At 45.4% G+C, this 24,692-nt stretch overlaps 1 long non-coding RNA gene across 1 annotated transcript in view; it reads left to right on the forward strand.

Moving 5' to 3' along the window:
* The window catches only part of LOC134603105 (uncharacterized), a 741,779-nt gene that overhangs the window by 453,796 nt on the left and 263,291 nt on the right, over positions 1–24,692 (forward strand). The gene's annotated exons all lie outside the window — the stretch shown is intronic.

Below are 24,692 nucleotides of genomic sequence, written 5' to 3' on the forward strand. Positions count from 1 at the left end.
CCCCCACAGGACTGCAGCATCTTATCACTGAGCACACAGTCTATCGGTTTATTTTCCTCAGCATTCTTGATAATGTAAGAATGGTTTACCAAGGCACTCTGCATAACAGGGGGTCCTGTGGAAACCAATGTCGTTTCATTAAGCCGGAGTTTGGGGAAGCCTGCGTCCAGACCTATAAAGCACTTAAAGGGACCCTGTAATCACCAGAACAACTACAGCTTAATATAGTGGTTCTGGTGTCTATAGCCTGTCCCTGCAGGCATTTTAATGTAAACACTGCCTTTTCATAGAAAAGGCAGTGTTTACATTGTTGCCTAGGAACACCTCTAGTTTCAGTCACTCAGACAGGCACTAGAGGGACTTTCTGGGTCAGTTTATGTTCAGCATCTCCATGCTCTGTATGGTGGTGCTGAACGATTCTCATATTAAATGCACCTTTATGAGGAGATACTAATTTGCGCAGCATTATAATTTGCCACACGTGCACATTAGCGTCCCAATGCTTTGCTATGGGAAAGCCTTAGATTGTCTGAGATCATCAGAATGAGAATGTGTGAGGCCAGCCACGAGGAAACCCATGTGGCGCTGGAAAAGGTGAGTAAAATACCTTTTTCACAGGGGGAAAGGGGCCTGAATGGTGTTTCATACACATTTGTACTCCTGACCACAGGCGTAGGAACCGGGGGGGATGGGGGGGACGCATCCCCCCCAGGAAATCATCTGGGGGGGACAGATAATGGAGAAATCCCCCCCAGGTCCGCCGGCCAAAGGGGAGCGCAAAAATCACTTGTCAGACTGACAAGTGATGTTTGCCGTCCCCCTGACAGGCTGCGTGCGGCTCCATAATGGAACCGCACAGAGTGTACGCTGGGAGGGGGAGCACCTCCCCCTCCCGCTCTGCATAGGAGCGCCGGGTGTCACGTGACTACCCGGCGCTCAGTCTGACACCGTGCGCCGCTTGAAGAGGTCCCCCTCCCCTGCTCTGTGCGGTAAAACGGCAGGGAGGGGGACAACAGTGTGCAAGGAGGAGAGTGGAGCCGGCGTCATTATAAGCTCAGACGCCGGCTCTGAAAAAAAAAGCAGCTGCCTGCCCGCCCTGCCACTGCCAGGTATTTAGTATGGAAGGGTTAGAGAGGGGAGATATAATTTGGGGAGGGGGAGGGGGAAGAGGTGGGTAGAAAAATGAATGGAAGGGGTTAGAGGCTACTAATAGGAATGGAGGGGGGGGGGGGGTGGAAGGGTACTAATAGGGATAGAAGGGTATCCTAATATGAATGGAGGGGGTGGGGGTACTAATATGAATGGAGGGGGGTAGGAGGGGGTATTAATATTAATGGAGGGGAGTACTAATATGAATGAAGGGGGTAAGGGGGCTAATAATATGACTAGAGGGGGTGGTGCTGTGGGGGGGTAGTAATATGAATAGGAGGGGGTAGTTATATGAACGGAACAGGTATGTGGGGGTAGTAATATGAACGGAAGGGGTATGGGGGGTAGTAATATGAACGGTAGGGGTATGGGGGGGTAGTAATATGAACGGTAGGGGTATGGGGGGGTAGTAATATGAACGGTAGGGGTATGGGGGGGTAGTAATATGAACGGTAGGGATATAGGGGGGTAGTAATATGAACGGTAGGGGTATGCGGGGGGTAGTAATATGAACAGAAGGGGTATGGGGGGGTAGTAATATGGCCGGAAGGGGTATGGGGGGGTAGTAATATGGCCGGAAGGGGTATGGGGGGGTAGTAATATGGCCGGTAGGGGTATGGGGGGTAGTAATATGGCCAGAAGGGGTATGGGGGGTAGTAATATGAACGGAAGGGGTATGGGGGGTAGTAATATGAACGGAAGGGGTATGGGGGGGTAGTAATATGAACGGAAGGGATAGGGTAGTAATATGAATGGAAGGGGTAGAGGAGGTAGTAAGTGTCCCTAAATAGCAGTTAGGAAATGTGGTCACCCTAAGTCAGGGCATCCATTAACACGGGGCAAAAAGGGCAGCTGCCGGGCCCAGTTGCTCCTGGGGGGCCCAAGGCAGCTGCCTCTTGAGCCCCGCTGCCCACAATAATATGCTAAAAATGTTCCCTCTCAAATCCTGATCTGATTCAATCCTCCACTATTCGGCATCGCCACATATTGAAGGACTTTGTTTGCTCCTCCCGACCTCCCTTGCCCTCTGCGTACGCGCGTTCCATGATGTCACGACAACGCTAGGGTGAGCTCCGGTCTCCTACAACTGCAGAGCAGCGCCTCACGCTTTCAGCCCTGAACCCAGATCACTGCTGGTGTCTTCAGTACTGTAAGTACAAGAAGATATATTACTTGTTTTATGGGGGTTAGGAGGCTAGGTGGTTGGAGGGGAGACAATTAGGGACGGGTGGATAAAGGGGTTAACCAGGGATATCATACTGATTACATGGAATGCTCCCATCCAGCCAGGGATATCATTAGTACAGTACTATCTGCACATTGTTTCCCAAAAAAAATGATAGACATTTTTATTTCATACATTTGTGATGATTCTTTTTTTCCCTCTATATTCAAGTGACACTATAGTCACCAGAACCACAACGGCTAAACGTAGTAGTTTTGGTGTTTATAGCATGTCTCTGCAGGCTTTTTAAAGGACCACTCTAGGCACCCAGACCACTTCAGCTTAATGAATTGGTTTGGGTGCCAGGTCCAGCTAGGTTTAACCCTTTTTTATATAAACATAGCAGTTTCAGAGAAACTGCTATGTTTATATAAGGGTTAAGCCAGCTTCTAAATCCTCTAGTGGCTGTCTCACTGACAGCCGCTAGAGGCGCTTGCGTGATTCTCACTGTGAAAATCACAGTGAGAGCACGCAAGCGTTCATAGGAAAGCATTGTAAATGCTTTCCTATGCGACCGGCTGAATGTGCGCGCAGCTCTTGCCGCGCATTCAGCCGAAAGGGAGGATCGGAGGCGGAGAGGAGGAGGAGAGCTCCCCGCCCGGCGCTGGAATAAAGGTAAGTTTTAACCCTTTCCTCTGCCCAGAGCCGGGCGGGAGGGGGGCCCTGAGGGTGGGGGCACGAGTATGTTTTCCTGGCACTATAGTGGTCCTTTAATGTAAGCGCACTGCCTTTTCAGAAAAAGGCAGTATTTACATTACTGCCGAGGAATACCTTATCAGGCGGCCACTAGAGGTGCTTCCTAGTCCAGTGTTGCACAACGTGCAGCACTAGCATTCACGCTGAACACTCCTCATAGAAATGCATTGATTCAACGCATCTCTGTGAAGAGATGCTGATTGGTGCAGCGCAGTGTTTTGCCACGCATTGGGTTGGCTGATATATATTCAAACACTGTATATTCCTGTGCATTGTATTGATGAGGTGATCTGTAATATGCTCACAAACTGCACGTTCCTGTGAGTTATTTTGCTGTAGAGCTTGTGATACACTCACACACTGCACTTTCCCATGCATTTTATTGCTGAGGTGTTCTGTGATGTACTTGCACCTCACACATTACTGTCAGTTGTATTGCTGTGGAGCTATGCGATACACTGATATGCTTCACATTATATTATTTCACACACACACACACACACTTAAAATTTAACATTATTATTTTATTATTTACATAGCGCCATCAAATTCCGTAGCGCTGTACAATGGGATAAACAACTCCCAGTTTACTGAATAAGAATATACCCGGCGAGTAAGAATGCTATCCCCCCCAGATTTGTGGGGGTTCCTACGCCCATGCTCCTGACACTATAGTGCTCCTTTACATTTGTTGAATTGTTTTATGTGTGAAGAATGTGTCCATTTTATTTCTTTTTATTTTACAAAAAAAATAGCAGATTTCATTAGAAATTGGAACTTCAATAAATAAACCTTGTTTCCCCTCTCCCCTTCATCGCTCCTGCTGCAATCAGAGGCCCTGTTACTTCCTGGTTTGGTTAACTCAGTGGATCTAAACTCAAGAGGCAGCAATTACTCAGTGCACCTGCCTTGCAAAGACTTCTTATTGAGCTGCGTTGGGAAGTCTGTGATTGGGCAGTCACAGATAGTCTGGGCGGGGGTTAGAAGGGGAGGGCAGCAGACAAGAGAACAGAAACTTTGGCAAGCTGCTTTAGAATATACCAAAATGGAGGGGAAATTCATAATTAAAGGACTACTATAGGCACCCAGACCACTCCAGCTCAATGAAATGGTCTGGGTGCCAGGTCCCCTTAGTTTTAACCCTGCAGCTGTAAACATAGCAGTTTCAGAGAAACTGCTATGTTTACGTTGAAGGTTAATCCAGCCTTTAGTGGCTGTCTCCCTGACAGCCACTAGAAGCCGCTTCAGCAATCCTCTATGTTAAAATCGCATTGAGGACACGCTGGACATCCATAGGAAAGCATTTCCTATGGGCAGTTTGAATGCCCGCACGGCTCTGGCTGCGCATGCACATTCGGAGCTGACGTCGGCAGGGGGAGGAGAGGTCACCAGCGCCGAGGGAGCCAGACGCTGGATTGAGGTAAGTGGCTGAAGGGCTTTTAACCCCTTCAGCCCAGTGGTAGGAGAGAACCTAATAACCTTATAGTGCCAGGAAAATGAGTTTATTTTCCTGGCACTATAGTGCTCCTTTAATGCATACATGGTTTTGTTAGGTATATATCTACTAAACGGTGATTTATTTTCTTTTTAGTTTTTTTTTGCGTTTGGACAGTGGGGTATCCCTTAATTATAATATAAATATATATATATATATATATATATATATATATATATATATATATATATATATATATATATATATATATATAAAAGCCCAACTCAGTTTTCTTTCTGGCTATTAAAATTCTCTTTGAATTCCTAGCATTTCTCACAATACCCATGAGGTGCTGTATCTTATTCTGAACTTTATAAATTCTTGCTGTGTTGATGGGCAATGTATAGTGCTGGAGTGTGGATTGACCAGGTGATCTTGCCTTGTACTGGTTGAAGACAAGAATCTGAGCCTGAGGAGTTGCTACAAAGGAGAGACATTTAAGTATCAGTCCTTTATGTTAAACATATTTTTTTTTTTCTGCATTGGGGTTTATCAGCTAAACAATAAATTGTAGTAATTTGCAAACCAATACCAAAAATGTAGGGTGTAAAAAAGCAAAGATATGACTAGATTTGAATTTTTCCAAATCAACACTTGATGTTTAGTGAATAAACATCCTTATTTTTATCATGTTTTTAAAGGAAAATTATAGTGTCAGGAACACAAACATAGCCCTGGGCGGGCCCTTCTTGCATTGCTTCAAAAAGGTGATTTTTAACAACCTTTTCATCCATGCCACGCCAATATCACTGCGGATGGCCCTGCCTGGCTCTGCCTCCATGGCTTGTTGAACAAACTTGTTGATCTCAGTCAAGCCAATGCTTTCCCCTATGATTGCATTGGTAGGCAATTACGCAAAATGCAACCCTGCGCCAATCAATATATAATGAATCAAGGCATTTCTATGGGGATGTTCAGTGTAGACGCTGAACGCCAGTGCGGCACACAGTGCAGCAATTGACTAAGAGGCACGTCTAGTGGCCGTCTGAGTGACCACTACATACAGGTGTTACTAGGCAGGAATGTAAACACTGCCTTTTCCTCTGAAAAGTCAGTGTTTACATCAGTGGAATCACAAGGGGGGTGCGCAGCACAGCACTCCCTCCTGCCAGTCACTCTGAGTATAGAAGCTTCCTGTACCCGGCCAGAATTATAGGAAGTGCTCTCTCAGTGAGCACCTCCTGTCAGTCCAGCCAGGTACAGGAAACCGAAGCTCCTGTACAGGGGTCTGTGCCACCCAGCCACGCTACACAGGAAGGTAGGAGGCACACAAGGGAAGGGGAGCTACCACTGGGGGAGGAGAGATGCCACCAGGGGGAGGAGAGGGGAGATACCACTATAGGGGGAGAGGGGAGATACCAACAGGGAAGAGAGGGGAGAAACCACCTGGGGGGGGGGGGGAGGGCAGAGACCACCATGAGAATAGGGGGGGGGGGAAAGACCACCAGGGGAGGGGGGAGAGGAGTGACGACTAAGGGACAGGGTAGGGGGGAGAACTCTAAGGGAAAGGGGGGCAGGGGAGAGCACTAAGGTAGCAGTTGAGAGCACTAAGGAACAGGGAAGCTGGGGAGAGCACTAAGGGACAGGAGGGGAGGTGTCACGTATTCATCCGCTTATAAAAATGTGGTTAATGACATTTACTATCCACACAGGAAAAGTTGTGCCGAGTAGCAACCTAATCCACAGAAGGGTTAATGCTGAGCAGCAATTATGCAAATGGTAACTGACTTTGGGGTCAAAGGCCGGTTACAGCCTATCAGATCTAGAGGAGAGGTATTTAGGCCCAGTTCTCATCCTGCTCAGTGCCCTGCTCAGTGCGCGTTCCTGTTTATAGTGTTCTACCTGATTTTTTTTTCTTTGGCTTTGTTTATTGACTTCTCTATAATCTGGTATCCTGACTCCTGGCTTTCCTCATCGCTGCGTCCCTTTCTGTGTTCCCTGACCTCGGCTAGTATTTTGACTATTCTATGTACGTTAAATCCGCCCATTCTAAGGACCGGTAATACGTTACTTATTTGTCATCCGTGCTATACAGTTCTACGTGCTGGATCATACAGTAATCCTGACATTACGACATGGCCATAGATAATGTAGAACTGTCAGCACATAGCTGCATGCAAGAGGAAATTAGAGGAGAATGATCACCGCATGGATCAATTCGCTCAGGCTTTCAGTACGCTTCTCGCTAGAACAGCGCATCTGCAGCGTCTCCTCCTATAGCACCTCTACCCTTTGTACCTTCACCCACTGTTAATAGGACTCCTAGCATCCCTACAGTTTGATGGCAATATCCAGGAATGCAGGGGTTTTCTTAATCAGGTGGAGTACCATTTTGAGGCCGCACCAGGGTCGTTCCCCACGGACAGAGCAAAAATTGGTTATCTAATGAATCAATTAAAGGGCAAGGCCCTTGACTGGGCTAATCCGTTGTGGGAGAGTAATCGGAGCATTGCTCATAATTACCAGGAATTCCTTGCCGAATTCATGCTCACGTTTTTAGCCATTGGGTAGAGAGGATGACCCCTCCACTGCCCTAATGCACATCAGACAAGGTAACCGGTCTATCTCGGCTTATGCTATTGAATTACGTACCTTAGCTTCCGAGGTAGACTGGACTAACAATGGGTTAATCTCAGCATTCAAAAAGGGTCTCTCAGAGACTATACTAGATGAGATAGCTGCTAAAGAATTACCAGAGTCTTAACGAATTTATTACGTTTGTCATGCATATTGATAATAGGTTAAGTCTCAGAGAAGTCACCAGAAGCAAGACCAGACGTACGGCTATGTCCTTAGCACCTCGATTCTCTAAACCTGTTTTGTCTAACCTCCCTGTACAGTCCGAACCCAAACCTATGCAGTTGGAGGTCACTATACTGTCGGAGGCCGAAAAACAGTATAGGAGAAGGGAGGGGTTATGCCTATATTGCGGTAGAAAGGGACATATGATAACTAATTGCCCAGTGCGTCTGGAAAACTTCCGCACCTAAAAACCTTAAGGGGACAGATCTGGTGTGATGGAGTTGTCCTCTAACAAAAACAAAAGTAGATTCCTCCTTGAGGTATCTATTTCCCTTGATAACAAGAAGTTTTCTTGCAGTGCCCTAATGGACTCAGGTGCTGCTGGAAATTTTATTGATGTCCAGTTTATTAGGGGTAATGAGATACCGGTCAGAGAGAGACCTACGCCACTAGCTGTAGTGGCTATTGATGGTAGACCACTCACACAACCGCTTATAACCCACAAAACTGTCCCTATTACAATCTCTATTGGGGCCTCTCATAGGGAGGAGATGACGTTTCAGGTTATTACTTCTCCATCATGTCCTATCATATTAGGGTTTCCGTGGCTGAGTAAGCACAATCCCACAATCCCACAATCCCTATATTGACTGGGCTAATGGGGAGATATTAGAATGGGGTAAAGAGTGTATGTGGAGATGTATAAAACCAGTACTAAAGATATTGGGTACTATTTACCTTCCCACTACCACTCCCCAAACTCCTGGAGTTCCCATACAATACCGAGAACTTCAGGAGGTGTTTAACAAGGCCCAATCCAATGTATTGCCTCCCCACAGAGCATATGACTGTGCCATTAACCTGTTTCCAGGCGCTATGCCACCTAAGGGGGGCAGTTTATGCCTTATCTGCCCAGGAGAGTAAAATAATGGAGGAATACATCAAAGAATCCTTGAGCAAAGGGCACATAAGAAAGTCATCCTCACCAGCTGGTGCAGGATTCTTTTTTGTTGAGGAAAAGGGTGGTGAGTTACGCCCTTGCATAGACTACAGGGCATTTAATAAAATCACTGTAAAAAATGCATACCCTATGCCACTCATTTCCGAATTGTTCGATAGACTTCAGGGAGCTAAAGTATTTACTAAGCTTCACCTTAGGAGCGCTTACAATTTGGTTAGAATTAAAGAGAATCATGAGTGGAAGACGGCATTTAATACCCGTAGTGGACACTATGAATATCTGGTAATGCCATTTGGGTTATGCAACGCCCCGGCCGTATTCCAAGACTTTATAAATGATGTACTCAGGGAATTCATTTACTCATTTGTCTTGGTTTATTTTGACGATAGTTTGGTGTATTCCCCTGATCTTCAAACTCACAACTCCCATGTGAAACAGGTTTTGCAGACGTTGTTGAAAAATAAACTTTATTGTAAATTAGAAAAGTGCATATTTGACCAGCCTGAAGTCCACTTTTTGGGTTACAACACTCTGCATCGGGATTTCAAATGGATCCTAAAAAAATAGAGGCTCTCTCCCCCCCTCTTCCTCCTCTTTTTCTCCTTTCTTCTCTGTTCCTTTTTTCCTTCTTTCAGTCCTTTCCTTTCTTCTCTCAAGCGTGATTGACGGGTTGGAAGGCACAGTGGAGCCTTTTTTGGCTGCCCTATTTAGGTATCACCGAGCACTGGCAATCCTGATATTGGGCTCATATAAAAGTTCAAAAATGTATCCTCGATAGGGGGGCTACCCATATGAGGCCCGGGACCGGGTTGTAAGGAGGTATGCCGTTATGTCAGACCATGTTTACATAGGAATGTATAATGACCACACACAACGCGCTGACTTCTGCGTAAGCAGCACGGTCAAAGTACCCTTGCACCACTAGACGAGTATGACAGACAAATAAAAACCCGTGATCATAGCTTAGAGGCGGGATGTATAAAAAGCCGGAAAGTGGTGTATAAATACGCTTGATGTTACTGCTTATGTTTACAAACTTGTTATTTTTGAAGTCTGGCTTCTGCGCAAGCCCTGTAACTGTGAGAATTTCCTCATCGCTGCGTCCCTTTCTGTGTTCCCTGACCTCGGCTAGTATTTTGACTATTCTATGTACGTTACTTATTTGTCATCCGTGCTATACAGTTCTATGTGCTGGATCATACAGTAATCCTGACAGGAGGGAAGTTTACTAAGGGACACACAGAGGGGCTCAGGAGGGAGACACACAGAGGGACCTGGGGATGGGAGGGGAAAGACACACAGAGGGGCCAAAAACCCTCTCTTTTACACTACACACATACACAATGAATCCTTACACATACACAGAAACACACGATGTACCGTCACACACACACACACATACACATAAACATACAATACATCCCTACTCACACACCAAAACATACAGTGAATCCTACACACACACAGAAACACGCCATGCTTCCCTTACACACAATATATCCCTTAAGCACACACACAACTTCTCTTACACACACAGAAACACAATACAACTTACACACACTCAATGCACCCCTTACATACACAGAAACACACCGTGCATCCCTTACACATACAAACACAGATTCACATAACGCACCCCTTACACACACACACAGAAACACACAATGCATTCATTATACACAAACACACACTGCTTTCTATGTCTTACAGACAAACACACTGCATCTCCTATACACACACACACTACATCCCATATACAAACTGGTATTCCTATACACTACATTCCATGAGAACACACACACATATTACATCCTCTGCAATAAAACATAACCCATCCCCTACACACATACACTCCTCTCCCTGTGAGCGAACTCAGGTGTGGGCCATGTAGGTGGACTTATGGGAGGGCCTGGGGGTCCAAACCTTGAGCTGTGTAAGGGGCCTTAAAAAATGGAGCTGCTTCCTGTTCGTTGATTTTTGTCAGCACTGCCTCTAGAGACCCTGTTCTACACCTGACCAGTGGAGCCAGATTGCAGCCTGAGCAAAGCATCAAGGGAGATGTAGTTCAAAACATCTGGAAGGTCGAAGGTTCCCCACCCTGCCATAAACCAATACACCAGCACCACTCAACATATAGTCATGCCTGATTGGCTGCCATGACAGGAATGCATGTTTATGTGGGAGTATGCTTTTCAGGATTTCCGGGTGGAGGGCGGAGACCTTTTTAAAAAAAATTAATGCGTATGGAGAAGTGGGAGGGCTTCCTGCAGTGTTGTCTTTTCTGCTTGTAGAGAAAAAGCAGTTATGTCTGTAGGAAGTGTGCAGTGCGCGCTGACGACAAACATATTTTATGCACAGAATTGACATTAGGCATTCTTGAACAGAGTTCCAGGATGCTTAAGTCATTTGTGCTGGGTGTGCCCCCAGCAGACAATTGCAAAATACTCTGGATGTGCAAAATAAGAAACACTGCACATCAAGACTCATATTACCATGACTACTTCAAAAAGCAGAAGTGGCCATTGTGGTTTAAATAACCCTTTAAGTAGAGTTGTTAAAAAGTATTCCACACAGCACTACTCATTTGTTTATCTTTCAATAAATGAAAAATCCCAGCTTTGATGTGCATGATACACAAATATTTCCCACCCCCCCTAATGCGCTTTGTATTGGCTTGAATGCTAAAACAAACTGTGACGACTTTATTAGAAAATCCCAGCAGTTAATTTAAATTATCTGTTTTCCCATTCTTTTGTCAGTAGGGGCTAAAAGGGTCATGCTATGGGATTTACTTCAGAAATAGTGACATTTAAAAGTGTTAAAATGCCACAAAAGCACATATAATGTCAGTTGTCATTATTGCACCAGGTACATTGCTATGCTTAGTGCTTTTATGGCAGAGTACCCCATGATGCTGGCTTAGTTATAGTCAAAATTGAAGATTTACAGGATAATTCAGTAAATGCTGGATTTTGTCCAGATGGACAACATTTTGAGAAAATTGGTGAATTTCGACTGGACTGGCAAATAAAGACAGCAATGTCTAAATGAGCTCTAAGGCCCATTAGACACAAAAAGGTTCCTTATGACATATAAAGAAAATTATTAAGAAAAGTACAACTTTATTGCAAAACAGAAAAGAAAACCTACATATCCAAAGGGATATAAATAAAAATAAATCACCCTGTAAAAAAAAAAAAGTTGGATAGGTCTCAGAATCACATCAAATAATTCATTTTTTGAATTAAGTTAAAAAAAAAATGGTTAACAATGCCATTTAGGGAAGAAAAACAAACAAAAAACAAAACAAAAGACCAGCTCTGTATATGAGTGTGTAATCTCTGAGCTGGCAAAGATCAATAGCTTAATAGATCTCCCTGCCCAGTCCTGTTTTCCTTCACTTTATTGAAGGTGGAATGTGGTCTGCACTTCTATCTAGTGCAGACCACTTTAAGATCTCCATTGCAACCCTCCCCAGTGCTTATCAATGACTAGAGCACTGTAGCCAGGGTTCTGAGTCATTGACTGAGTTCCAGAACTTGCAAGGAAGCTCTTAAAGTGATATGGAATTTTGTTTGGTGCAGACCACAATTGTACCCCCACCGAACCACCAGGAAATTGCCTCTGCTAGACCACCAGGAATAACACCATACACAACCCTAAAAGAACAGAGACAAGTATTCTGCAAGGGGGTATGAAGCCTAGGACCCTGGGCATGTGCCTACCACTAGTTGGCTAGTCGATCCGACTGGATCTGTGTAATTTAATCAAAATGTTAGATGTCAGGTTTTCTCATCTGAACCCAATACAAAGTATAGGATTTAGAATATGTACAAAGCACAGGTTTTACACACAATAGGGACCGTATGGATCCAGCATGTACATATTGTTCACATGCATTTTACAAGCGAATGATCATTTGAAGTACTATTTGACCTCAACAGTGTGAGGGATAATCATGTGGTGGCTAGCTGGCCATATTAAAAAAAAAAAAAAGAGCCTAGGATCAGGGCTGGTGCAAGAATTTTTGCCGCCCTAGGCAAGATAAAAATTTGCCGCCGATCCCCCAATGTGACATCACAATGCCCCACCCATATGATCTGCCATATGAACTAACGCCAGTGCTGCACACAGTGTGTGTTTACATTAAAAAGCCTGCAGAGACAGGCTATAGACACCAGAACCACTTTATTAAACTGCAGTGGTTCTGGGGACTTTGATGTGAGGTGAATTAGAAATTAGTGTCACTAATAATATACTAGATTGCCTACTTACAAACAGATGAGGATGAGGATGGGCTCGGGCCCCTTGAACAGCTCAAGGTCTGGCCCCCAGGGCCTGACGGCGAATATGCCCATAAGGCCCACCCATAAATCCACCTACATGTTCCACCCATGAGTTAACTCACAGCGAGTGGAGTGTGTAGGGGATGTGTTACGTGTTAGTGCAGAGTATCTAAAGTGTGTGCTTATGGAATGAAGTGTACAGGGATACCAGATTGTGTAGGTGTTGCAGTGTATGTAGTGGATGCAGTGTGATTTTGTAAGGGATAGAAAGCAGTGTGTTTGTGTGTTTCTGGTTGTGTTTAAAGGATGCATTGTGTGTTTGTATGTGTAAGGGATGCATTGAGTCTGTGTAAGGGGTGCATTGAGTGTACGTGTAAGAGATGCATTGTGTTTCTGTGTTTGTGTAAGGGATTCATTGTGTGTTTCTGTGTATGTGTGCAAGGGATGCATTGTCTTTGTGTTTAAGGGTTGCATTGTGTGTGTGTGTAATGGATGCATTGTATTTTTCTCTGTGTGTAAGGGAAGCATGGTGTGTTTCTGTGTGTGTAGGGATGCATTGAGTATTACTGGGTATGTATAGGGAAGCATTGTGTGTGTAGTGTGAAAGAGAGTTTGTGGGGTAGGATAGAGTCCTACCAGCTCATTTGTGCTTCTTTCCCCCCCCCCCCCCCTTCCTCAGCATCTCTCCCATCTTGCCCCTTACTGCTCTCCCCTCCTGTCCCTTAGTGCTCTCCCCTGCCCCACTGTCCCTTAGTGATCTCCCTTGTCCCTTAATGATCTCCCTGCCCCCTTTCCCCGTAATGCTCTCCCTTCCTGTCCCTTAGTCCTCTCCCCTCCCATCCCTTAAAACTCTCCCCTTCTGTCTCATTATGCTCTCTCCTGTTCCACTGTCCCTTAGTGATCTCCCCACCTGTCACGTTTAAACATTTGTTATGAAGGAACACAACTGCAGATTTCGTATAGTTGAATATTTATTAAAGAAAGTAAAAGGTAAAAACTTTAATTCCAAATTACAGGCACTGTAGCTTAAGTAGTAAATGATAACTGAAGTCCACAGTTACAGGCACTGTAGCTTTAAGTAGTAAATGATAACTGAAGTCCACAATTACAGGCACTGTAGCTTTAAGGAGTAAACGATAGAAAATTGCAGACACTGAATCAATAAAGAGTCTCTTAATAGAGTTAACGGTTTAGGTGAGAAGTAATTACAATAGCTGTTCCATACTTTAACTGAAGCAAGACAGATGCAGATAACTGATATGAAGTATGAGTTGAAGTTAGCTGTAACAGGATTGATACCGGAGAAACTGACGGAAGCCAAGCACAGAGAGATGGACACAGGTTTCTTCAGGAAGGAAGAGATTCTTTATTGGATCACCGATCGGGACTCAGAGGGACTAGCGTCACCAAAATACAGCAAAGTCTGAGTACTGAATACATAGAGTACATTCCTTATATAGCACTGTAGCTCCTCCCACAATTAACTACACCCACACATACCCTTAACCTATTTAATAAATAGAGTCTAAACTCATCCATCCGGTCTAACCACGTGGCTCATCTGATACAAAGGAGAGGGACGCGTAATTCCAGTTCTTACATTCCTGCACCTGGTCAGTACAGTGATAACAGTATCTTAGCTACGTGTAATTAACTAACTGATACTACAAACACATATACATACATATGCCTTGTGGCAATCTTAGCCTGCTAAACTTGTATTTTACTGGAATTACATCACATTCCCCCCTTTGATGCCTCTGATATTTCACAATTACTTGAGGCATCACTTAACCTTGGTTTGCATATACCTCAGGTTACCATGAACCAGACCAGACTTATCTTATGATGTGAATCTTTTAACACTCATCTTCCTGCATTGGTTCTCCTTGATCTAGAGCCTTATACTTATATATCGCCATTATCTGTGCAGCAGCCTTCCTCTCTGCTATACTTCCTATCAGGCTTTGCACAGACCTAACTACTAAGGGTATAAGACACGGTAGGAGTAGACACAACAGTAAAATCAGTAGGACTCCACCTACCACTGCCTTAAGCCCTCCAAACCACTCATACCAGCTACCAAACCAACTACTTGGATTGTACCCTTTCCATACCTGAGTAGGCACATGCACTAGTTTAACCATATGGCTAGTAAGCTCAGCTATTGCTTGCCCTTCGTCATCTATTTGAAGACAGCAATTGCTCAGGTTAAACTTCCCACATACACCTCCCTCTACTGCCAAAAGGTAATCCAAGGCTAATCTATTTTGGTACACTGCTGTCCTCATCCTGGTATTATGCTTCGCTAGAAGATTGAGTGCTTGTGAGGTCTCATTAGTAATAATCTCAACCACCGCCTGTAATCTTATAATACGGTTGAGCATATAAATTGGGGTTCTATAACCAAAGGTACCATCTTCCGCCCACGTGGCTGGCCCATAATAATCTATGATACGCTGGGGAGGCCATTCATTATCTTCCCAGGTGCCTATCTCTAAGGGTCCCCTTTTCTTCCTATGATTCACATCATACACTTTAACACCTAAAGTCTCACCTGTTTCAATCGGTAACAAGAAGAAGGATGGTTTGAGCATACCCAACACACATGCCCCTTCCCAGTCCTGTGGCAACTCCGAATAGGCTTTCTTACCACAGATCCAGTACAAATTTGCTGGGGCTCTCCAGGTAGATGTGATGGATAAATCAAACCACACATCCTTTAAACTGGCATATCTAGCAAACGGGTTAGATGGTTCTGAGACATTTGAAGCCGACCACCAAGTTGTATTTTTAGTATCATCATCATAAGCTTTTTGCCCTAGACAAGTTAATTCTCCTACAGAAGTATTATACATTATTCCTTTCCTTGCTATGCAAACATAACCTATGATGGAGGTCTTTAATCTCCACTCAGATCTACCTCTAACACTCAAATGATAATCGGCTTGTGTAGATATTAGTTGGTCAACTGCCTCAGAACCGGACATTACCTCCTTTGCTTCCCAAGGCCATTGGTCTCCCATGTTAGTACCTCCACACACATAGCAGTTGGTAACATTAAGACTACCGGCAATACTTTCAGCTAGGTCAATGAACAGGTTTTTAGCGTTATGGGGGATCTTATTATCTATACTCATCTCTTCATAAAAGGAATGGTATACTTGATGAGTCTGGGAGGATACCGTATCAGTCTCTATTCCTATAAACAATAATGTCCCAGGATCTAAACCCGTCCCGTATATCTGAAACCCAAATAAATTTCCATACTTATCTAGGAACTTGTCGGGGTTATTAATAAGTATATGGACTGGGTTGCATTCCATAGACTTACAATAAGGGCTAGTCGGCAACTTAGTCACTATCATGTCTTTATCTACTGTCTGTCCCCAAGTCGCCCACCCCACACAAGACCAATATGGACAAAAGTTATAGTCTTTATTTGGGCATCTAGGACTCACATATTTATTTTTACCACTGGGACAAATATATTTATCATTAGACCCATACGTCCTCTCCCATCTAAGATCCCCACATACATTCCACGGTTTTCTACCACTTGATATCGCCTTACATGCATCAAATAGCAGAACACCCGAAGAATGTACGGATTCTAACACCGTCTTATTAATTAGGGTCCCCTGAGGATCTCCATTCCTGAGAGTCAACCAAATTGTACGAGGTTGATACTCTGGACTGAAGCACTTAGGTTCTCCTACTCCTAAATGGCACACACTATAGTCTATATTTAGGTATCTACATCTTGATACCTCTCCTTTACATTCGTATTGTGAATGCCAAATTAGGGTTTGGGAAATATGGTTACCTGTTCTCGTAGTCTTAATGCATACCTCACAGCTAGGAGTGTCGGTACCTCTACCTTCCTGAATATAAAAACACATATAAATAAACACAATCAAAAGCACATCTTTCGCCGTCATCCTCAGTCTTCGTCCGTGCGATGGAACCTCAGCTTCCAGGATGTGAGGGCTGCAGGGAATGGAGTTCTGCTCGTCTTCACAGGTGTCCCTTCGAGACTTTCCTGGCTTATACACTATGTGTTGGTAAGCGGACAGGCTTTATTATGGCCTTCTCACTCACACCTGTAACAATAAAATTTGTAATCCACAATAATTCCTCGTTACTCCGACTGAGTAGTGCGTTTCAACCGGATCTTGCAGGGATTCTCTGGATCTGCTGTAATTTGCCAAGAATCGACTGCTGCTGGTTTAACCCTGGAGTGATGTATCCACGGAGTTACTTCGGCTACTTTTATCGCTGTAGGGGTAGACAAAAGAACAACATAAGGACCTCTCCACTTGGGCCCTAACGGTACATTATTCCACTCTTTAATCCACACTTGGTCTCCTGGATGATAACTATGAACAGGGGGATAAATATTCACAGGTAATCTATCTTGTACCCATTTCTGTACCTCCTCCATAGTCTTACCCAACTCTACAACCTGCTGCCGGGTAATTCCTTCTCCCAACTGACTCAAGTCCCCCCTTAAGTTACCAAGTACGGGAGGTGGTCGCCCATACATGATTTCAAAAGGAGAGAGGCCCATCCTTCTGGTAGGGGTACTGCGGATTCGCAATAAAGCCATGGGTAAGAGAACGTTCCACTTAAGTTGGGTTTCCTGACACATTTTAGCCAACTGGTTCTTTATAGTTCTATTCATTCTCTCTACCTTACCAGAACTCTGGGGTCTATATGCAGTATGAAGCCTCCACTTTATACCAAGCATATGAGTCAGTTGTTGTAGGCACTGATGAACAAAAGCTGGACCATTGTCCGATCCTATAGAACAGGGTAGTCCATATCGGGGTATTATTTCTCGTAGCAGGAATCTTACAACTTCTCCTGCTTTCTCTGTACGAGTAGGACATGCTTCTACCCAGCCTGAATAGGTGCACACAATTACCAACAGGTAACGATGTCCACCCGATTTAGGCATTACTGTAAAGTCTATTTGTAGATCGGACATGGGGAGTCCCCCCATAAACTGGACTCCTGGTGGCTTTACTGGTCCTTGTCTTGCATTATTCTTAGCACACGTTACACATCTGCGTACAATGGCCTGAGTCAAGTTGGACAATCTTGGTATGTAGAAATGTTTCCTGAGAGATTCTTCAGTACTGTCTCTCCCAGAATGTGTCCCGTTGTGATAATTTTGGACAATTTCTACCGCTAGTGATGCTGGTATGACTATTCTTCCATCTTCTAGCTGATACCACTTGTTCTCCAAATACTTTCCCGGTTCAGTCTTTAACCACTCCTCTTCTTGAGCTGTATAAACTGGAGTCCATTGGGACAGTGGAGTTGGTATAAGAGCAGCTATATGCCCCACATACTCCTGTCTTCCTGATTCAGCAGCACGCTTAGCTGCACTATCTGCCATCCGATTTCCCTTGGTTACATCACCATCTCCTCTCAGATGCGCTCGACAATGTATGATACCGACTTCTTTCGGCTCCCACACTGCTTCCAATAGTTGTAGGATTTCAGCTGCGTACTTGATTTCTTTGCCTTCTGAATTCAGTAGTCCTCTTTCTTTATACAAAGCTCCGTGGGCATGAGTGGTTAAAAACGCATACTTAGAGTCCGTATAGATATTTACTCTTAAACCTTCAGCCAATTGTAACGCTCGTGTTAGTGCTATTAATTCTGCCTTTTGTGCTGATGTTCCTTTCGCCAGTGGCCGAGCTTCTATCACCTTGTCTATTGTTGTCACTGCATATCCTGCATAGCGGATCCCTTCTTTCACATAACTACTGCCGTCGGTGTAATATTGAACATCGGGGTTCTGGATGGGAAAATCACGAAGATCTGGTCTACTTGAAAATACTTCATCCATTACTTCCAAACAATCATGTTGACTTTCAGTAGGTTGCGGCAAAAGGGTAGCTGGATTTAAGGTGTTTACAGTCTCTAAATGCACTCTTGGGTTTTCACACAACATTGCTTGATACTTGGTCATACGGCTGTTACTAAACCAATGATTTCCTTTGTAATCCAACAACGTCTGTACTGCATGTGGGACTCGTACATAAAGTTCTTGACCCAGAGTGAGTTTATCGGCTTCAGCTACTAGCAGGGCGGCTGCAGCTACGGCTCTTAGACAAGGTGGAAGTCCGCTGGCCACTGCATCCAGTTGCTTAGACATGTAGGCAACAGGTCTTTGCCATGATCCCAAGTACTGTGTCAATACTCCCACAGCCATTCTTCTTTGCTCGTGTACATATAAGTAGAATGGTCGTGTGTGATCAGGTAGACCTAATGCTGGGGCACTCATCAAAGCCTTCTTCACATCTTCAAATGCCGTTTGCTGTTCTTGGGTCCATAAGAAGGGGTCGTGCTCTGTACCTTTGATGGCTGCGTACAGAGGTTTTGCCAGTATCGCATAGCTGGGAATCCATATCCTACAGAAGCCTGCTGCCCCCAAGAATTCTCGCACTTGTCTTCTATTCTTGGGTATTGGTATTTGGCAGACAGCTTCTTTTCTCTCTGGCCCCATAATCCTTTGACCTTCAGAGATATGGAATCCCAGATACTTGACAGTTGGCAAACACAACTGAGCCTTCTTCCTGGACACCTTGTATCCTGCCTTCCAGAGAATATGTAGTAGATCGTGCGTTGCTTGCTGACATTTTTCTTTTGTAACTGCTGCTATCAACAAGTCATCTACATATTGTAACAATACACATTCTCCTGGGATAGACTCGAAATCCAGTAGATCTTGACTTAGAGCTGAACCAAATAGGGTAGGTGAATTTTTAAACCCTTGGGGCAGTCTTGTCCAAGTCATTTGGCGTTTTGAGCCCGTTACAGCGTTCTCCCATTGGAAAGCGAAAATACATTGGCTTTCTGCGGCAATTCGGAGGCAAAAGAAGGCATCTTTGAGATCTAAGACTGTGAAGTAAGTAGCCCCGCCCGGAATTAAAGCAAGCAGGTTATATGGATTGGGTACAACTGGATGTATGCTAACAACCGCATCATTGACTGCTCTTAAGTCCTGTACAGGTCGATACTCATCTGTACCGGGCTTTTGAACAGGCAGCAATGGGGTGTTCCAGGGGGAAGTACAGAATTTTAGGATACCATACCGTATGAACTTATCCAGATAGGATTGGATGTTCTTCTTAGCCTTCTGCGGAATGTGATATTGTCTTAGGCTCACTGGATAAACCCCATGTTTCAGTTCAATTTTTATTGGTGGAATATTGCGGGCCAGTCCTGGTGGGTTGTTCTCTGCCCAAACTCCTGGTATGTTAAACAATGTCTCATCACTCCTAGGGTTTTGGCTAGTCAACACTGTATAAAGTCGCCACTCTTCTTCCTTTGGTACGGATAAAGTCATAATACCTGAAGGTCCATTAAACTTTAAGGATGTTGTTCCATTTGGTAGGAACGTAATCTGCGCTTGTAATTTTGATAGCATATCACGTCCCAGCAATTGGACTGGACATTCAGGCATATAAAGGAATTGGTGTTTTACTACGTGGCCTCCCAATGTACAGAGTCGACTTTTAAGAACCGGTTTTTCAGCACTTCTTCCAGTTGCTCCTATCACAGTAATAGTCCTTCCAGATGGAGGAGCAACTAGATTAGTCACCACTGAATGTTCAGCACCAGTGTCGATCATGAACGCACTCCTTTTCCCCCCTATTGATACATCGACCATAGGCTCCGCTCGACCAAGGGGGATGGAGCCCGGTCGGTATCAATAGTCCTCCATGACAGTGTCAGCCAATCCTACAAAGTCCCTACCTTCTCTATCGCGGGACCTTTGCGCTGCTGGAATATACCTGTCTTCCCTAACACTTCCTCTGTTCCCATTACTCCCTCTATAACCATTACTCCCTCCGGGGCCTCCTCTACCTCTCGCTCTACCTCTAAAGTTTCTGTAGCCTGCCCTGGGTTGGTCTCTCTCGTACTGCTCTCTTTGCGGACATTCGTTCCTCCAATGCCCTTCTTCCTTGCAATACGCGCATTGATCCCTACTCAAAGGCTCCCTACTCCATCTATTATTGCCTCTATCTGGGCCCCGTTTATCTACGCCTGCGATTGCTACCGCTAGCATATCAGCCTTTTTACGCATCTTGCGCTCTTCCTCTTTCTTACTTTCTGTATCCCTGTTCATATAGACCTTATTTGCTACCTCCATTAGTTGGGTGATGGACATACCTGCAAACCCTTCTAACTTTTGTAGCTTGCGCTTAATATCTCCGTATGCTTGGCTGACAAAGGCGGAGTTAACCATTCGGGAATTGTCTGCGTCTTCCGGATTAAAGGGGGTATACAAGCGGTATGCCTCCAATAATCGGTCATAAAAGACACTGGGCGCTTCATCGCTTTTCTGGATCACCTCAACTGTCTTCGACATGTTAATGGCTTTCTTTCCTCCGGCTTTCATGCCAGCAATTATAGCGTCTCTATAGGCTCTGAGTTGAACCATATCAGCACCATTTACGTTCCAATCGGGATCGGTGTTGGGATAGTGTGTCGCGGCCCATGCTGCTGGATTGGCTTGGTTCAAAGCACGGGCTCTATCCTCTAATGCTTTAATGGCTGCTTGATTTATTCTTGTCCTTTCCTCATTGTTAAATAAAGTCATTAGTAACTGCTGGCAATCAGCCCATGTCGGATTATGCGTCTGTACTATTGAGGTGAACAGATCAGTCATAGCTTGTGGTTTCTCAGTATACGAGGAATTATGGGTCTTCCAGTTTAAAAGATCGGTTGTGGTAAATGGGACATATACGAAGACTGGGTCAGCGTGTGCCATTTGACCTGCGGCATCGATATAAGCTGACCCGGGATTCAGACGAAGAGGCATCTGATAGTGCTTTAATTGTTGGGCACCAGTCAACTGTCGGGTTTGGATGGGGCTACGTAGAGAGGCGTCAGTCATGGGTTCCGGTCGGGGAGAGATAGGGTATGGGGATGTGGGAGGTCGGTTTTGGGAAAAGGTCGTAAATAAAACACTTCGAGCCGAGCTAGATGAAGCTTGACCGGAAGTCTGAAGTGGCGCCAAATCAGGATATTCGTTTCTAATGGGGGTGGATTCTGGTTCCGGAAGGGGAGATTTAGTACGAGGGGGGGTGGATCCTGTACTGGAGGAGGAAGCGGAAGTGGATGAGGGTAATGAGGGGAGGGGTGCAGGACTTCCTGCGTTTGCGTCACTTCTTCTTAACGGAAAGTAAGGGGGCGGCAAAGGGATCTCGGACTCAGGGGGCGTGTCCAAAATGGGCCTAACACCAGTCCTAGTGGACGAGCAAGTCCTAGCTACCATGAGGCGACACTGCTCCTCGTGGCATGTCTGGAGCCATTTTGGCGAGTCATTTACGGCCTGTCTCCAACAGTCAATATAAGGAAACTGGCCGTAAAGTTCAGGCCTACCCGATACAGCCACGTGTAAGCGCTGTACCAGAGTTGGATCCAAACTGCCACGTGGCGGCCATGCCGCAACCAAAGTAGGCCACTCCCTAGTACACAAAGTGACCAAACGTACAGGAGACATCTTTACCCCAAAATCACAAACTTTGAATCCCTTTTTAAAATTCTTAACCATACATCCTAAGGGATCCGGAATCGTTGACTGCGACGCACCCATACTTAACAATGGAACGTCGTCGACAACGAATACTATACACGCGTACTATTCAACAGTCACACCCTGTAACGGCTACCCAGATAGAGAGAGGGTTTCTGCCGTTGGAGACGTCCTTTTTCCCTGCAAGCTGCTGTGGAGAAGTAGGCTGATATAATCCCATCCACGATATCCAGAGCGAAAATCAGGTTCAGCTGCAACAGGAACAGAATAACCTTCCCAAACAATCCCCTTTCAAGAACGAGACGAGGCTACGTTATGAAGGGTCAAGATGAACTGAGGACTGGGACACCCAGCCTGCTTTTTATTAGAAAAGGGTACACACAGGACACTCCCAGGGGGAGGATGAAAACAACCAATTATGCACAGGGTAACACCCCCACGTCTCCTCCCCTCAGATAACCACATAATACAATTAGAACATACAATATTTTGCCCCAGTTCTGGATGTACCCCAAAAACAGGGGGTACACCTTTAAATCCGGCACCGCTTGAGAGATCTTCGTTAGGGGAACACTCTGTCCAAAAATCAGCCCGATTGGATGAACGGTTCGGGAGTTACAGAGTTTCAAAGTTTTGACCGACCGCACAGACCAACTAGCCGAAAATAGTTCCATGAGTTTTGGCCTTGCGGTCGGTCTCTGTTCGCACGGTAAAACGGTATGAAAATCTTGTCATCCATCCGAATCGCGGGGTTCGCTGAAATCCCCATAGGTGACTGAGTGTAACTACCGAATGGTGGGGTGTTCGGTAGTTTCTGTGCGAACTTGTGGAGGTCTGGAGGACTCAGCGGTGTTCGCCTGTTTGCGTATCCGTTTTTAGTTCCATGCGGTTACAGGCAAACACCGCTGTTCGCACACAAGATGGCCGCGAACACGTGTAAAGTCCTGAAATGGCGGCCACCTATATTTCACATACGGACTTCGCACGAAATCAGGCGAACAGAGGCATGAACCGAACAAAAGAAAAGACTAAGTTGGAAGGATCTGTTACACTGCTCCCCTTTTGTGGAACACTCCGGCAGACCCGGATTGATCCTTTTCGGGTCAACTTGGGGCTGTCCGGTCCCTTGTTAGGGTAATAGTTCTGTTTGTCTGGACAGACCATCGGCATTCCCGTTAAACCTGCCCGGGCGGTATTGAATGGAAAAGTTGTAGGGTTGCAGTGCTAGGCTCCATCTCAACAAGCGTCCATTATCTCCAGCTACTCTGTTTAACCACACCAGGGGGTTATGGTCGGTGATTAGTGTAAATTCCTGTCCGTACAAATATGGGGTGAGTTTCTTTAATGCCCAGACCAGGGCTAAGCATTCCTTTTCCACTGCCGCGTAGCTCACTTCTCTAGGTAACAGTTTCCTACTGAGATACGCGACAGGGTGCTCGCCTCCATCTTCTCCGACCTGGCTTAGAACTGCCCCCAGTCCATACATGGATGCATCTGTATGAACGACAAATCTTTTGTTAGGGACGGGGGCAGACAGGACAGGTGCATGAATCAGAGCATTCTTTAGGGCCTGAAAGGCTGTTTCACAGGCGGGAGACCACAGGACTATCCTAGGCAAGTTCTTTTTGGTTAGGTCTGTTAATGGTTTTGCGATGGTACTATAGTCAGGGACAAACCTCCTATAATATCCTGCGGTCCCCAAAAATGCTAATACTTGAGTTTTGGTGTGGGGTGTGGGCCAGTTAGCTACAGCTTCAATTTTAGCGGGTTCTGGGCGCTGCTTCCCACATCCCACTCGATGTCCCAGGTACTGGACTTCTGCCATGCCGAAGTTACACTTTTCTGGTTTCAGAGTCAACCCTGCGGCCCGAATCTGATCCAGTACGGCCTCTACATGCCTTAAGTGCTCTCCCCAGGTTTCGCTATAAATCGCAATGTCATCCAGGTACGCGCAGGCGAAATCCTGGAAGCCATCAAGGAGGCGGTCCACTAAGCGCTGAAATGTAGCCGGGGCGTTTTTCATCCCAAATGGCATGACCTTAAATTGGTACAAGCCAAATGGGGTGACAAAGGCCGACTTAGGGATAGCCTCCTTGGCCAGGGGAATCTGCCAATACCCTTTACACAAATCGATGGTGGTCAGATAACGTCCCCTGGCAATACGATCTAATAGCTCGTCTACTCGGGGCATGGGATATGCGTCTGTCAGGGTTTTGTCATTGAGACGTCGATAATCGACACAGAACCGGGTAGTCCCATCCTTTTTGGGGACTAGGACCACCGGTGAGGCCCACGGGCTGTCAGATGGCTCTATCACTCCTAGTCTTAGCATCTCCTGGATTTCCTTCCTCATCTCATCTTTTACTGCCTCAGGGATCCTATAGGGAGTTTGCCGGAGAGGGGGTTGACCTGGGGTCTCTACATAGTGAGTTGCTAAGGGGGTGTATCCGGGCTCTTGGGAAAATGTCAACCTCTTTTCAGTCAGCAGTTGTCGGATCTGTCCCTTTTCAGCGGGGGTTAGTCGCTCCCCTAGCTGTATGGTATTGAGCAGGGTCTTAGGTTCCGAGTTAGCTAAAAGG

The sequence above is a fragment of the Pelobates fuscus genome, chromosome 3 (genome assembly GCF_036172605.1).
Source record: "Pelobates fuscus isolate aPelFus1 chromosome 3, aPelFus1.pri, whole genome shotgun sequence".
NCBI classification, from domain to species: Eukaryota; Metazoa; Chordata; class Amphibia; order Anura; family Pelobatidae; genus Pelobates; species Pelobates fuscus.